The following is a 14,646-nucleotide window of genomic DNA, read 5'->3' on the forward strand; positions in this document are numbered from 1 at the left end:
ATTTTAAAAGAAAAGGATTTCCAATGGGGGTGGGGGGGGATACGAACAGATCTGTACACTCACGAGATGGTTTAGGTAATGGGTGAGGGTGGATAGATTTGAGTTTTGAATCAAAGGTTATTTGATGACATGAAAAATAAGGAAGCAAAAAAGCATGTGATTTGAGGCATCCCACCAAGCTGCCATCATGATTTATCAGCATCCTACACAAGTTTCTTAAGGAAAGAGACGGCACTGTTGAGGTCATGGGAAATACCTAGTTCATTTAGCATTTTATATTCTCACTCAAAATTAACAAGATAATATTCTGGAGGTGTTAAATGGAAACTTTATTAACTATTTTTTTTTTAGTGAAAATCTGATAATAGCTTTCACAGTTTTATGAAGCTAATTCTATAATAGGAGGCAGTCGGGATATGAGCAAAGGCCAGAGGAAATTCTCACCAGCTCCCAATATTTGGAAAGGCAGAAGATGGCAAGGTTGCCTGGCAAAGACTATATATACAGTGCAGAAAGTTGCTGCTTCCCCTAAGTGAGCAACAGGAGACTTCACCTCCTCCCAGCTTGTATTATTGCCTTCCTTCCCACCCCACATGCTTTGCTGCATCCATTAAGGTACCTCCCTCTCTCTTAATGCACTGGAGGTGACAGGAGGGTGCTGTTAGCCACCTCTCAAAAGGGCTTGCCAGGCCTTGGGAATCCTAGAGCTTTCCTTGTGTCTCTGAGCCCTGAGCCCTCTAACACTAAAAGTAGAAGTTAGCTGAATCTAACAGAGGCTGGCTAATAAAGGGGAAATGCAGCTTCAAAATCTTAGCCAAATCATGGGCTATTCTTTTTATTCTTCTCTCTTTCCTTAAAAATATTTTCTGTTAATAACTCTCTCTCTCTCTCTCTCTCTCTCTCTCTCTCTCTCTCTCTCTCTCTCTCTGTGTGTGTGTGTGTGTATGTTTTTTTAATGTGTGCGAAGGCATGTGTCAACACACATGTAGAAGTTCATGTAAGGGTTAATTCTTTCTATCATGGATACCCTGGTGTAGAACTCAAGTCCTCGGGCTGGGTGGCAAGCATCTTTATCTGCTACACCAACTGTCTGCTGGTCCCATAGAACTTCCTAAAGATACTGATGAGTACAAGCAGTAAAAGTGGCTTGATTCTTCAACTATGTGGTGTTGTTGTATTGAGACGCATCGTTTCCTCTATCTCTTTAGTCATTTCCACGTCAATGACAAAATGAAAATAATCTTTAGTGTTCTTTATTATAGCCTCATAGGTGTGTTTCCTATCCAGGTTCCAACAATATGTATCCCCATTCTTGCCGAGCCCCTCTCCTATCATCTGGAGATATTAAGGAAATCCCCAGGAATAAATAACCAACAGTATAATTAGTTACATATAATGTCCCAGTGTCATACCCTTAGCATTTAAAACAGATCAGACAGAAAATGTTGTGTGTTGGATTCCATGCATACTAAATGCTGATAAGTAAGAGGTTTCTTTGGGAGACTCAGAATATTTCAGGATTAGTCATGAACGTTGCACAACTTCATGAATATTAATAACCATTGAACATATGTATATTTAGGCCAAGATCATTTTCTTTAAAACCATGAATGTATGAAAGTTGTGAACTATATTTAGTTTAAAAAAAGAACAAAATACTATAAAAACTTATAGATATAAATGAGCAATGGGGCATAATGGTAGAAAATAAAAAGAAAATATTATTGTCAGAAAGATATGTCTCTGAGAATTAAATAGTTAATACTATACCAAAAGTCTAAGCAGGATCTCAATATGTAAGAGTGGAAACAATGTTCCCAGACAAGGGGAAAACCATGACCCTGAGGAGAAGACCTTTGTGTGTTTTGGGATCTCCAATAAGGATACAAAGGATAAGAAACAAGACATCAGAGAGAAAAGGAGCTGCTTGGCACAGGAGGCATAGGCCGTGATGAGCATCTTTTATTCTTTTACAAGTACAGTGGAGAGTCAAGAAAATGTTTCCAACAGCTGATATCTGGTGATTCCTTTTAGGAATTTGTTCCCGTCCCATAGTCCCCAGTCAATGCCCTATGATAGAGGACATAGCCACAAACATCTCTGATAATTATTCCAATGGACAGGGTGGCTTTGGCTGCTGTGGACATATAACTAAGTGAGGGTTGTACCACAATGCGCAGCCAATTTAAACATGGTACAATAGAAAACTTCAAGAAGATATGGTTTGAGAAAAGACTGGGAAGAACTGAGGAGGCGCAAATGATGGTAAGGAGATCCTGGCAAGGGCTACCAGTGGGGAATCCTGGGAAGCTGCTAAGGCCCAGACGCCTCTCAGACATAGAATTCCAGAAATACCGGCTCATTGCATGTGCCAGTGCTGGACAAAGCTCAAAGAAAAGGAGGGATAAGGAATGATTACTGAATTTTGCAATACAGAGGGAACTGGTAAACTTGGATAAAGGTAGTTTTAGTAAAATAGGAAATGGCTTTTAGCCTGATTGAGGTTGGTCCAGAGATAATGGGAGACCCAAATAATACAATTAAAAATACTATTTGTATCAAATATCTCTCTGTCAGAGGGAAGAAATGAATGGGGTGATGTCAGGAGGGAGGTTTGGGTATATAGCTTAATGGAGAGGAAGGCAAAATGATGGTCCTAAAAAGAGAGAGAATATCTGGGTGTGGCATCCATTGGCAAGTAGGAGGAAGTGGTGGTACCTTCTAGTGGTGAACCCACTAGAGAAAATCTTCTAGTGGTGAACCCACTAGAGAAAAGCTAGCCTTGAACAGAATGGGGGTGTTTCTGACAGTTTGATGGCCCATCAGCAACTGGGACAAATGAAGACAATCCCACAGTATTAATGGTGCAGTGGGCAGTCCTGGTGACCCAGATCAAAGTGGTGGCACTACCCATTAATACATGTGTTATTAATACATATGTGGTAACGTCGCAGCATGCAGCAATATCTGTGAATTATCCTCATGGATTTTAATGTATAAATTAGAATAGTTATAAAGTAAACTTTGCTTCTATCCTATATGTGACAAGAAACATTCTTCCCCATAAATGTTTATGCTCTCTTTGGGGTTTATCAAGTTATTCAATATATTTCAAAGCAATATTCTGTGATCATAAAAAAAGCATGTGAGACATCGTACTTCTTCTTTTCCTCCCTCCCTCATTTGTTTATCAACCCCACAATAATTGGATTGTGGTATAAATAGTTCTTGTGTTTCTCAAGAGCCTTGACTGTTTCTTGCTAAGATTGCTAACTAATTGGTAGGAGAATTATGGAACCTATTTATAAGTCTTACAATAATTTAATATATAAAATAGAAAATTTTCCATAGGCTTGAGACTTGGAACATGTACCTCATATGTGTTGAACATTTTTTTTCACTTGACCATGGGATGCATTTATTCTTCCTGTCTCAAAACTTCAACAATAAATGTATTGGTAGCATTTTGTTTTTGTATTTGGTCACCAGATGTGAAAATCTAACCTACACATAATACAGGATTCAACCCCACACTCCCTGTTGAGATTTGAAACACGTCTAGGCTCTTTGGTAGAAAATAGGTAATTCCCACTGAGGGGAAATGCTATGCTGTAAATAGCTGTGTCTTTATTAATCCACAGCCCTTACTATTTGCTCGATTTTCTTTTATAAGATTAACATTTAAAAGCCTCTTTGTCAGAGACTGAAATTGAATTGTAAAATGTGCTCCTGAATAAATAATTTCTTCCTGAATGTTAATTACATAGGCAATTATGCTGAAGTGTAATTTTACATAAATACAGTGTTAGGGATTTACAGATGTGAACAAATGCTTCCTCAATTGGAAAAAAATCTGTGGTTGAAATGAAAGTGTCTAACATGCTGGATAAATACAGAACTCTGATGCACTGAATATTAATCTGAATGGACATGGACTTTATTGTAAGGCTTTTGGTACCACTTAATATCCACAAAGAGAAAACATGCACTGTATTTCCTATATAGTCATAAGAATACCTAAATAAGTATATTAATACTAAAACAACTTTTAAATGGGGTGGCTTTCAATTTTAAGCACCAGAAAACAAAATTTACTCAATTATTAGTTTCTTACTTAATAATTGGGTAATAATGTTCATGTCAGACTCATTTTAACAAAGCCACCTTATTAAATAGTTATGGCTACTAATGAGAATCACAATCAAATGGATCTATACCTGTTTTCTTGTTGAGCTTGGTGACTAATAACTGATAACAACCAAGTCTGTGACACTCAGAAGAAGAAAATATGAGATCCAGAACATATTAACTTTGTTTACCCCAAATGCTTAAGCTACATTTTTGTAAGTGGGACGGTTGTACATTGTCTCACTCCTACACAAAGAACTATAGGCAACTAGTGACTACTGTAAAAGAGATTAGCCCCTTATTGGTTGTCCAATGTAGAGTGATCAGTCTTGAATCTATATACATGCAAACAACATAAACAAACTCAATGGAGTGGGGGGGGGGCATGTGCATGTGTGTGGGCGTGTGTGCATGTATGTGTATGTGTTATAAATATTCAAAGAAAAAGGCTATCAATGTGAGAGGGATATGAGAGGGACTCAAGGAAGAGGCAAGGGGAGGAGCTGGAAGGAAGAAAGGGAGGGTGGAAGTGATGTAATTCCTTTGCAATTAAAAACATATTTTAAAAGACTAACCCAGAAAAGCTTTGATTTAGCAACTTTGCAGCCAAGAACTTTACTACTGTTTATACTGGCTTTCAACTTTAGTGGGAGGATACTGTTCTTAGAGAGCACATCAGTCTCTGATTAGAAAACGATAATGAAGAGCTATGAGTCTTGTGTGTTATTAAGGCACGTTTATACCCTTTTATGATTCATCAAATACTACAAAGGCATCCCCGATACATTTATGAACATGTTTTAGAGAACAGATTGTTATTCTAAGTCCACAAACTATTCAATGGCTTGTCTGAATGGTTATATAATCAACCAATATTTTTACAGTTCTCTTTTTACATTTCTTAATTTTTCTCAATATTAACACAACAATAAAATGCTTCAGGGTGTCACCAGAGGCTATCCAAGCATTTTAAGTGTCCACATATTAGAAGGCACAGAATCAGTGATGGAAAGACAGCTCCATAGTTAAGAATAGTTAAGAACACAGAATTTTCTTGCAAAGGAACTGAACTCAGGTGGAGGGGTTTATAACCACCTGGAACACCAGCTGTTTCAGGGCCACAGGCAACTCTTAGGTAGTCCATGTACTCTTCTCTCGTTTTTCAATATGTGGACCAAAACCCCAACATATATGTAATTACTTGACAGACTGTCTACCGTGCTTTATATGCGTGTCACAAAAGGAGGGAATGTTGTCATGGAAATACTATAGCAAGTTATTAAATAAGAATCGATGCCCCTTCTGACCTTTTGGAACACCTGCACTCACGTTCATAAACACACAAACACGCACCTTTATAAAGTAAATCTTTTAAAGGTGTAGATTCAAATTACCTTTGCTTAGTTGTAGACAGTCACCGGCATAATTTTAGAAACAACATAGACTTTCCAGTCTCTACCTAACTGACACAGCATAGAAATTGTTATCAGACATTAAATAATATCTTTAGGAGGACTTACATACACAGAATGTCTCCCAATGCCATATCCTAGAACTGATCTACAAGACAGACACAAATGGGTCAAGAAACTCTTGGATGAAGAAGCTGTTGAACCAGAAGCCCCACTGTAGCAGCTACTTGACTCTTGGTTACATTTCTGCAATGGTCCACACGAGCTAGTCTTCAACAAATCTCAGTAAGTATTCGGTAAAGTCAATTATCTGTCTTGGACTAATGGGGTGCTCTGTGAAATCCCAAACACTGGCTTTTTATACCATAAAATAAATTATTGATGTCAGTCAACTAAGAACCATCCACAGTCCAGAACCAAGTTCTTCCTCTGCCTTCAATGATTTGGTGCTTACAACCCAGTCACTCCTATTGGCCAATGTGTCATGCTTCCACCATTGCTACTGTCACCATATTATCCCTGTGTGCATATTCCTCATATTAAGCCCACCATCATAGCCTGGTCTACTGTTATATCTATCCTCAATCAGAGACAACTGTTTTGAATCCTCCCCCCTTCACCAATAAGTTTGTCGCAGAAGGTCTGCTGCATGGTGTGACATCTGTTGTCTTCTAGAAAGTACTTACAGGATCCCCAACTGAAATGAATACATCTAGCATGACTGGATCTAAATTGTAAAGCCTTCTACAACACAGTAGAAGAGTCACAGTGGCTTCCTTTATCCTTGGCCATAGTAAATCCCAGGAACTCCATGACTCCTTCATTACATGGATCAGAGCAGATTCCCCAACGTCCAAAAAGACCCACGCATGCCTCCAAACAAACAACTTTGAAGAGACTATCCTTCCATTCTATAAATTATTGGTTTCCCAGAAACTTCAGCAGAGTGACTAGTCCTGGGTTTTTATTAGGTTTTTTTTCTTTTTTCTGCTTTTAAATCAACATTTTTAGCAGAGCTTCTCTGGTACCTGCACTGCCTGTTTACCAAATCTTGCCATTTTGTATGCTGTCAGAACTGAAATAAATGACTGCGCTTTCCTTTGGGTGGTGATTAACAGAACTGCAAGTGTGGAGGCCCATGCTGCAGGTTCTATATCACACTGAGGATGCTGTCTTAGAATAAGAAAGATTCAGTGTCTACCATTCTTCCTTCAAGATAGACCACCTACTTTTAAGACCTAAAATACTATTAAAAACCCAAGTGCGTTTTTGAATGTGAGTGTTGGATATCGTAAAATGAGTTGTAGTATTAAGCTGCTATTTATACCTAAGTAAAAAGCAGCTGGTTATATCTCTTTATAGCCGTCATTGGAAATCATTACACTAAAGAAGACTCATTGATATTCCAGACACAGATATCATATTATTTATTCATTCCTTTATCTCTGCATACCAGGTTTTAACAAAGCTAAGGTTTCATAACCCTCATTTTACTGAAAAGGAGAACTGAGTAGCGATACAAACAATTTGGTTCATAAAAAGTCTTTTTCTTGCCCTTCATGAGATGAGCATCTAAATAGGAAAGAACAAAGGAAGTTGAGTTTCTGTGAGCTGGGTGGGCAGATAAGGAGACCATGGAGAAAGTGGCTGAAGCTCTGTAGAGCCAGCTGTCAACTTGAACACCCAAGTAGACTGTGGGCCTGGTTTTCTCCTCCCAAAGCCTTTCCTAATATGCTTGATTTTAGTCTTTCCAGCTTAAAAATGTAAAAGTTTGTTATTCTTTCTGATTCTTGATTCATTAAATGATGTTGCAGTGTTGGGTGGTTTTGACAGGACAACTTAACAGGAACTAAGACACCAGCCATGAATTCACTGCAACCCAACATGGTATCCAATGGTCTCTATTGTGACCCATCTTCTTCACTGGCAGAGTTTAAAGTGCTCTTAAAAATCATATAACCTTACTATTATTACCCCAGTTTGCCTTAGTTGACAATGGGGAAACAGAGAAAATAAGTGATAAATAGTTTTAACTAAGGCATTTCTCTGGGTAAGAAGAAGAAATTCCTCTTATGATATGATGCCAGTTGTTTTAAGGATCTATTTTCATGATGGTTTTGGCTTCTTAAAAGAACTGAAAAACAGTCTAGTTTTATTCAAACATCAGTGCAGCAGAATGAATTTATATGTGACTATAATGAACTACATTTGCTCAAGACACTGAACTACCAACTACTGAAAATTTTTTCTCCAAATCATAATAGCCTTAATTTGCACAACCTTCACATTTGTCTTACCAGTTCTTCTGGCTCACATATAAACAATGTAAGACATTGCTGCCTAATTTCTCCATATCCTTGCTTTCTGGAAGAGCCGTATCAGGAGCCATCGCTGTTAATCAAGTTTGTCAAACATTAGCACATCTGTTCCTTGGCCACAATTTCATTCTGTTTGTCTTCATTATCCCTCTTTTTTTGTATTACTTACTTTCTATTATAACCTTGATTTTCTATGCATAATATATCCCTAAATTATTTTTACCTTTTACTATTTTAAATTTCACTATTTACATTAGATGTTAAGTTCTTAGAAACAATATTAGCTACATTTCTTCTAGTAAAGCAGTCAATAGCAGTTGAGAGCATTTTACATACATTAATTATGATATAAATGCTAGTTCTATGTTTCCTAAGCTGCCTGTGATGACTAATTTGTAGACCCATTGTCTGAACTAGGGGATAGCTGGGGAAACATAATTTCTGTTTGTATCTGTGACAGTGCTATCAGAAGCCATTAGAACTTAATTCAGTAAGCCAAAAAGAAATGGACAGAGGAAGGGGAATCTTACTCATTCTTTCATTTTTGCTGTTTCTCTCCTTCCCTCCTCTCCCTGGCTCCACCTCTTTACCAGGATTTATCCATATTTTCCTCCTCTTTCACATCAGCTCTCCTGATTCTTGGGCCTTCAAACATGGGTGGCTGTGTACATTTTAATGCCTACTCACCATCTTCTCAAGCTTCCATCAGATCAACTCATTCCACTGAATTTCCTGAGGCTCCAGTTTACCGAATGGCAGATGAGGACATTCCTCAGTCTTCACCCTCCCATAAGCCAATTCCTACAACATATCGAGAGATAAAAATAAGGACTCCTCAGGATATTCTGCTATACTCGTAGATCAGTGCCTTATTCAGCCATCAACAGAAACGCTTCCTCAGGAAGCAGATGGGAACAGATACGGAGATCCACAACCAGAAATGCAGAGAGTCTAAAATGGATGTCTCTGTCAAACCCCTCCCCTCACATCTCAGGGAACCTTGCAGAAGAGGAGACAAAAAGAGTCTTAGAGCCAGAGGAAATGGAGGCTAGCTGACAACAGTGCCCACTGAATCAACTAATCAGAACTCATGTGAACTCACAGAGGCTGAAGCAGCAACCACGGGACTACACGGTTCTGCATCAGGTCTTCTGCATATATGTTATAGCTTTTAGCTTGGTATGTTTGTAGGACTCATGAGTGTGTCTCTGTTTATTGTGTCTGCTCTTGAGACGCTTTTCATTGTGTTGGGTTGCCTACCTAGTTTTGATGTGATGGTTTTGGGCTTTATCTTGTTTTGCCATGTTTGGTTGTTAACTCTCAGAAGCCTATTTATTTCTAATGAGAGTCAGAAAATGGGTAGATAAGGATGGGAGGAAACCGGGGAGAAGCTAGGAGGTGTAGAGGAAAGGAAAACCATAACCAAGATATATGAGAAAAGAAATCTACTTTCAACAAAAGAAAAAAATGAATGAATGGATGAATGAATGAATGAATGAATGCATACCTAGCCACTAGAATAAAGGTTAGAAACTGAACTCCAGTTGTCTATACACTGGAGTAACACTGTCTGCCTCGTGCCATGAGCACAAAAGCCAAGTGAGATAATAAAATCCAAACACTTTGCAAAGCATTATGAATTAGTGCTGTGTGACTTTTTAAAAAATTACTTCAGTATAGAGAACTTCTCGTACTGAGTAGAGGAATTCTGTTTTCCAGCAAGTGTACTACTCACAACAGATGGCACACGAATCTGTACAGAAAGGGATCATTCCACTGAAACAGTGAACCTTTTGAGAGCTGATCCTGTGCCTTGTTTCTTTCTTGACCGCCGAGGCTACAATTGTTTCTGTCACTTATTGGTAAGATAAACTGTTTGGAGGTTCTAGCAGGTGAGCTCAGCTACTCTTGTACCCTTAACTGAAGACCGGTCCACCTCTATTGGGGAAGGTCGTCCTCTTTGACAGAGCACGCAGCTTCAGGAGGGACATACATGGAGCAGTGAGGGAGGAAGGGGACACCTGCCTAGCCAGCCAGAACAGCCGAATCAACCCTGGCAATCAATAGGGTGACAGATGACGAAGCCTGGTGGGGCGTGGTGGCCCACGCCTTTAATCCCAGCACTTGGGAGGCAGAGGCAGGCACTCAGAAGTTCGAGGCCAGCCTGGTCTACAGAGTGAGTTCCAGGACAGCCAAGTCTATACAGAGAAACCCTGTCTTAAAAAAAAAAAAAAAGATAAACTGACAACGGATATTTAGAATCTAGTACAATCTAATTGGAGCTACTTCTGCATGGAAGAAGCCATGTAACCGCGATAGTAGTGTACATATTTGTAGAAGCCAGAAAACAGTCAAAGGATTGTTAGTCAAATAATTCTACTCCCCAATTCTGTTGTGGTTACAATGGGCAAGGTCAAGTGAAGCTCCTTATTCATTTGAGACAAATACTTTGCTGTTTGTACAATTTTAATTCATACTTTGGTTCTTAGGTTAAAATTACTAAGTGAACCAACTACTACACCTGCTGGATGAGAACTGGAGAATTTTACTTTTTCCTCTGCGTGCAGAGTAAACTATCAACCCTGTGCTGCTCCTGTTAGGATTGAACCAAAATCTGAGACACTCAAGACACACCAAGGATTTGAGAGTAGGAAATTCTACATGAAAGGGGGCGGGAACTTAAAAAAGGTCCCCTGTACAATTACCAGTATTCCTGGTTGCCCACCCAAAATTCACAGTGAGATGCTTTCACTACAGACACCAAACACACTTTATCACGGGACATAGAGAAATTGAGATGACCAGAAAACTCTCTCCCTGCTGGCTAGCATTCATAGTACTGAAAGGTACTGCGACATCAATAGTTTTATACCCAGCTGTGAACCCTGTGAATTACAATAGTAACTGATATGGCAAAATGTGTGCATGTGTGCAATAGTAACAAGTAATTCCCTAGCAATTACCAGGTTATAGGAGGAACCAGCCACCTTCTGATTAAGGCTCATTCTACAGGAGGAAATGCATACCTGATACTGTAAATCTGGCCAAGACTCTATAGTTATACTCCAAATAGACCCCTGAAACTCAACCTACTGTTATTTCTGCTAAATGTATAGAGTATCAGATGCCTCTAAGTTCATGTTTCTATAAATATATAGATTAGGTTCTATTTTTCAGTCAACAAATTTCCACCAAACTAGCAGAGGAATTCAAAATTATTTCACTCACCTAGGGGATGAACTCAAAGCCATAAAGGCAGTGATCTGGAAAGCATTGTTAGTGCCAACAACAGGACTTCCTTGAGTAGAAGGCATTTTTAAGGTGAGTAGCCTAACATTTCTCTTCTCTACCCCTTTCTACTGATGGACCTTTAGTAAGAAGGGCCTGAATACCATGCACTATAATTGTACACTAAACTAAATTCAGATTTTGAATGGTAACACAAGGCATAGGACCACCAGGAGAAAAGCTATTTACACCTGCTTTTCCTCTGCCTACTTGACATTTGTGGACGACCTCATATGCCTTCATATGGGACCGTCCCTAGCAATTACCAGGTCATTAGCACTCCTATTTATTAAGGAGAGGATAACTGCCACAATTAGCAAACTCAAATTAATAGTTTTATCAGAGCTGTGTATTTCTTGTTCACATAAAACTCATAAGACATAACAGTAGGTAGAGCCGTTCTCATAAAATCAGGATCCTTTAAAGACCCAGGCTCCATCTACTCTGTGATTCTCAGGCTCACATGCCCGCCCCTAGGAGGAGAAAAACAATGGAGAAGGCTGTATGGAGAGCGTGGGCAGAGGAGACATTAAGAGGTGTGCATTACTTTCAGCCCACTTACTGACTATAACTCAGGATCAGCTACATTCAGCTTCTTGGAAAGCCAAGACATAATAGTCTCATCTGATACTCAGGACAAAGGAAAGGAACTTAATGAATGAGTGGAGCTGATGTCACATCCCATTTCAGAAAGAGCTTTAAAATAAGGATAATTTTAACAGCTTAAAATGACCAGATAAAGAACATAAAGGGATGGAAAGGGCCTAGTAGGACTGCTCAAAAGCAGAGCAAGCTATGGCGTTAGGAGCCCAGGCTACTCCAACCCAACAGAGAGTCAGTCTAAGGAGGGAGAAGTGATTACTTTCAAGTCTGATTTTTAAGAGAACCAAAAAAAAAAAATCATGTTTTGCTTTTACTAGTAATACTCTCTCTATTAAAATGCTACTAATTGTTTAATATTCTAAGAAAAACAACATGCAGGCCAGACAAACATTTCTTTAGGCTTCATTTGGCTTAAAGGGTTTAAAGCATGAAATGCTTTAAAACGTTAACTAGGCACTAAAACCACAATTAGTTTATATTTTAAAGGACATGACTTAATGCCCAGAAACACGTGTATGAAGGATGAACTAATAAACAGATAGATTAACTTCAGACTGGAAGCATGAGTATTAATTAAGCATCTTTAATTAATATTACCTAATTAAGCATAATAGCAATTAATGACTGAGTTGTACTAATTAACTACCATGTGATACATGGAATTCACAAGTGTGATAAAGCTACAAAGGTCGGGAAGGGATTATATCTTTTACATCCTGTAAATAACTAAAAGAAGTCTTGCAACATTCTCAAGCATGTTTCTTAGTTTACTATTTGAAATTAAGCTGCAATTCATTGACTCATTTAACAAATACTTAGAGTATGTACAAGTTTGTGCTCGCTGCTGCAGCGAAAATAAGAATGACTTTGATTAAATACATTCCTTGAGAAAATTATTTTGTTACAAAAAAATATTTATTTTGGGGGTGGGGAGATGGGTCAGAGCTAAATAGTCACAGTGAACTGTGACCAAAGTAAGGGACACTGTCCAGATGATGTGGTTAGAAATGTCTTCCTCAAGAATGGGGATGACATATGAAGGTGAAAATAATTTGTTTCTTTCAGTAATTTGAAAAATCCTTGAAGCCCCTTTCGTAGATGTATTTTATAACACAAATCTTCTAAAATTGTTGCCAACAGTTTATAAGAAGTGGGCAAAACGTTACTGATACAAAATTTTAGTGACTGAAAAATACTATTATTTAGGGATGCAACTGGCTTTCAAGTCTTATTAGGTTGGGTGGCCCTCTGATTTATCGCAAGCTGTCCTGCAGTAAGTCAGAGCCTAAGCCTCCCGGTTGCAGGCTGCTTTTATGACATCACCCACCTCCTGCTCAGACCTCCACTAGGTGACATTTGCCTGGTGCCATCTGTCTGGTTTGTCTCTTAAGACCATATTGTTTCAGTGGCATTTGAGAGTCTTTAGAATGCTTGCTTGTACAGACCTTCAAGGGTAGAATTTATCTCCGTAGCCAATTTCTTAGAAGTGGCCTCCCAATTATTTCTTTGTTTATTTTACATAAATATTTTGATAGCTCTTGCCCAGGACTTAGAATTTTATGTGCTTTCACAGTTCCGATAAATTTGTTCTTGAGTCAATTTAACAGTGCTGGCTAGATACATTATAGCTCTCATCAGAGTTAGAAATACCCTGATGTATGACAAGCAGCGGAAGGTATAACTTCTTAACTGATGTCAAGTGTGATGGATTCTCTCTAACTCTGTAAGATTCCCATTAGCCATTCGGAAACTGCTTTATTCAGCTATGGAACTACTTCAATTCTGATATTCCTCCACATCCGTCTCTCATCAAGTTTATATCAAACCCACAGGCTACACTAATTTTGCATCCCTCTGTTATTGAGATATTTCTATTTAGTGGGACACTTACCAGTTTATGCTCCTTTATCTTATTAGTTTGGGAATAAAATGTCTGGTCTATGAGACAAGAATTTTTTTTTTTAGATCTGATTTTATAGTTCTAAACCATTATATTTATTCTCATTATTTCTTTAAGATCTTTTAAGTTTTAGTCTTGATATTATTGATGCATCATTGTTATTATGAATGTTATTATTTATGGCTGCAGTGTGATGTCTGGCAATTCAATAGCTGGATCAGGATTTCCTAATCTATAGCACAATATGGGACTTTCAGCACCATGCTGATAAACTTAGTCAAGGCAGACATGCCTCCCCCGTGCTTTGCACCTTAGAAACATAGATTGTTTAATCAGAAAACCTTGTGGATCAAGTCAGTGAGAGAAATTTATCAAAGCAGAGGTACAAACATTTCAATTAATGGTGCTTGACATCATACAAATTGCTCATTTTCTCAAAGTGATCTGCAAAAAAAAAATACTTTAAAGCCATTTTCTCTTATGTATTCCTCAATTATAGCACCTGGTTTGTCTCTCAGATGCATCTTTGGGTTGTCTTTACAAAACAAGGCTATGGGACCTCAATCCCCCAGACAAAGTAAGATGACATATGTTAATTCCCTGTGGCCACATATGAAATGAAGTTAGGTTATAAAATGATTCCAAATTATTTTTTTTTACTTAAGCTTGATCATTACTTTAATAAGTAATATTGTTGAATGACATAAATATATAGACTTTAATGACAGCCTCTCTTTTACACATTTGGGGACAATTCAGTCACTATCTAAAGTTTCAGGAAACCATGCAATTTAGAATGGTCATTTTTAAAGCACACACACACAAAACAAACAAACAAAAACTATTGCGTAAGTAAGTTCACATCTCATGATATCTGGTAATCCTAATTTTATAGGGGAAAAATGTCATTTAATCTGGTCCATAGGAACGGAATTTGTAAAAGCACACAGTGGTATTCATAAACATCTATAATTTGTACTTAATGAGGAGAGTTTTT

The sequence above is a fragment of the Mus caroli genome, unplaced genomic scaffold (assembly GCF_978045245.1).
Source record: "Mus caroli unplaced genomic scaffold, Mus_caroli_1 scaffold_9, whole genome shotgun sequence".
Lineage (NCBI taxonomy): Eukaryota > Metazoa > Chordata > Mammalia > Rodentia > Muridae > Mus > Mus caroli.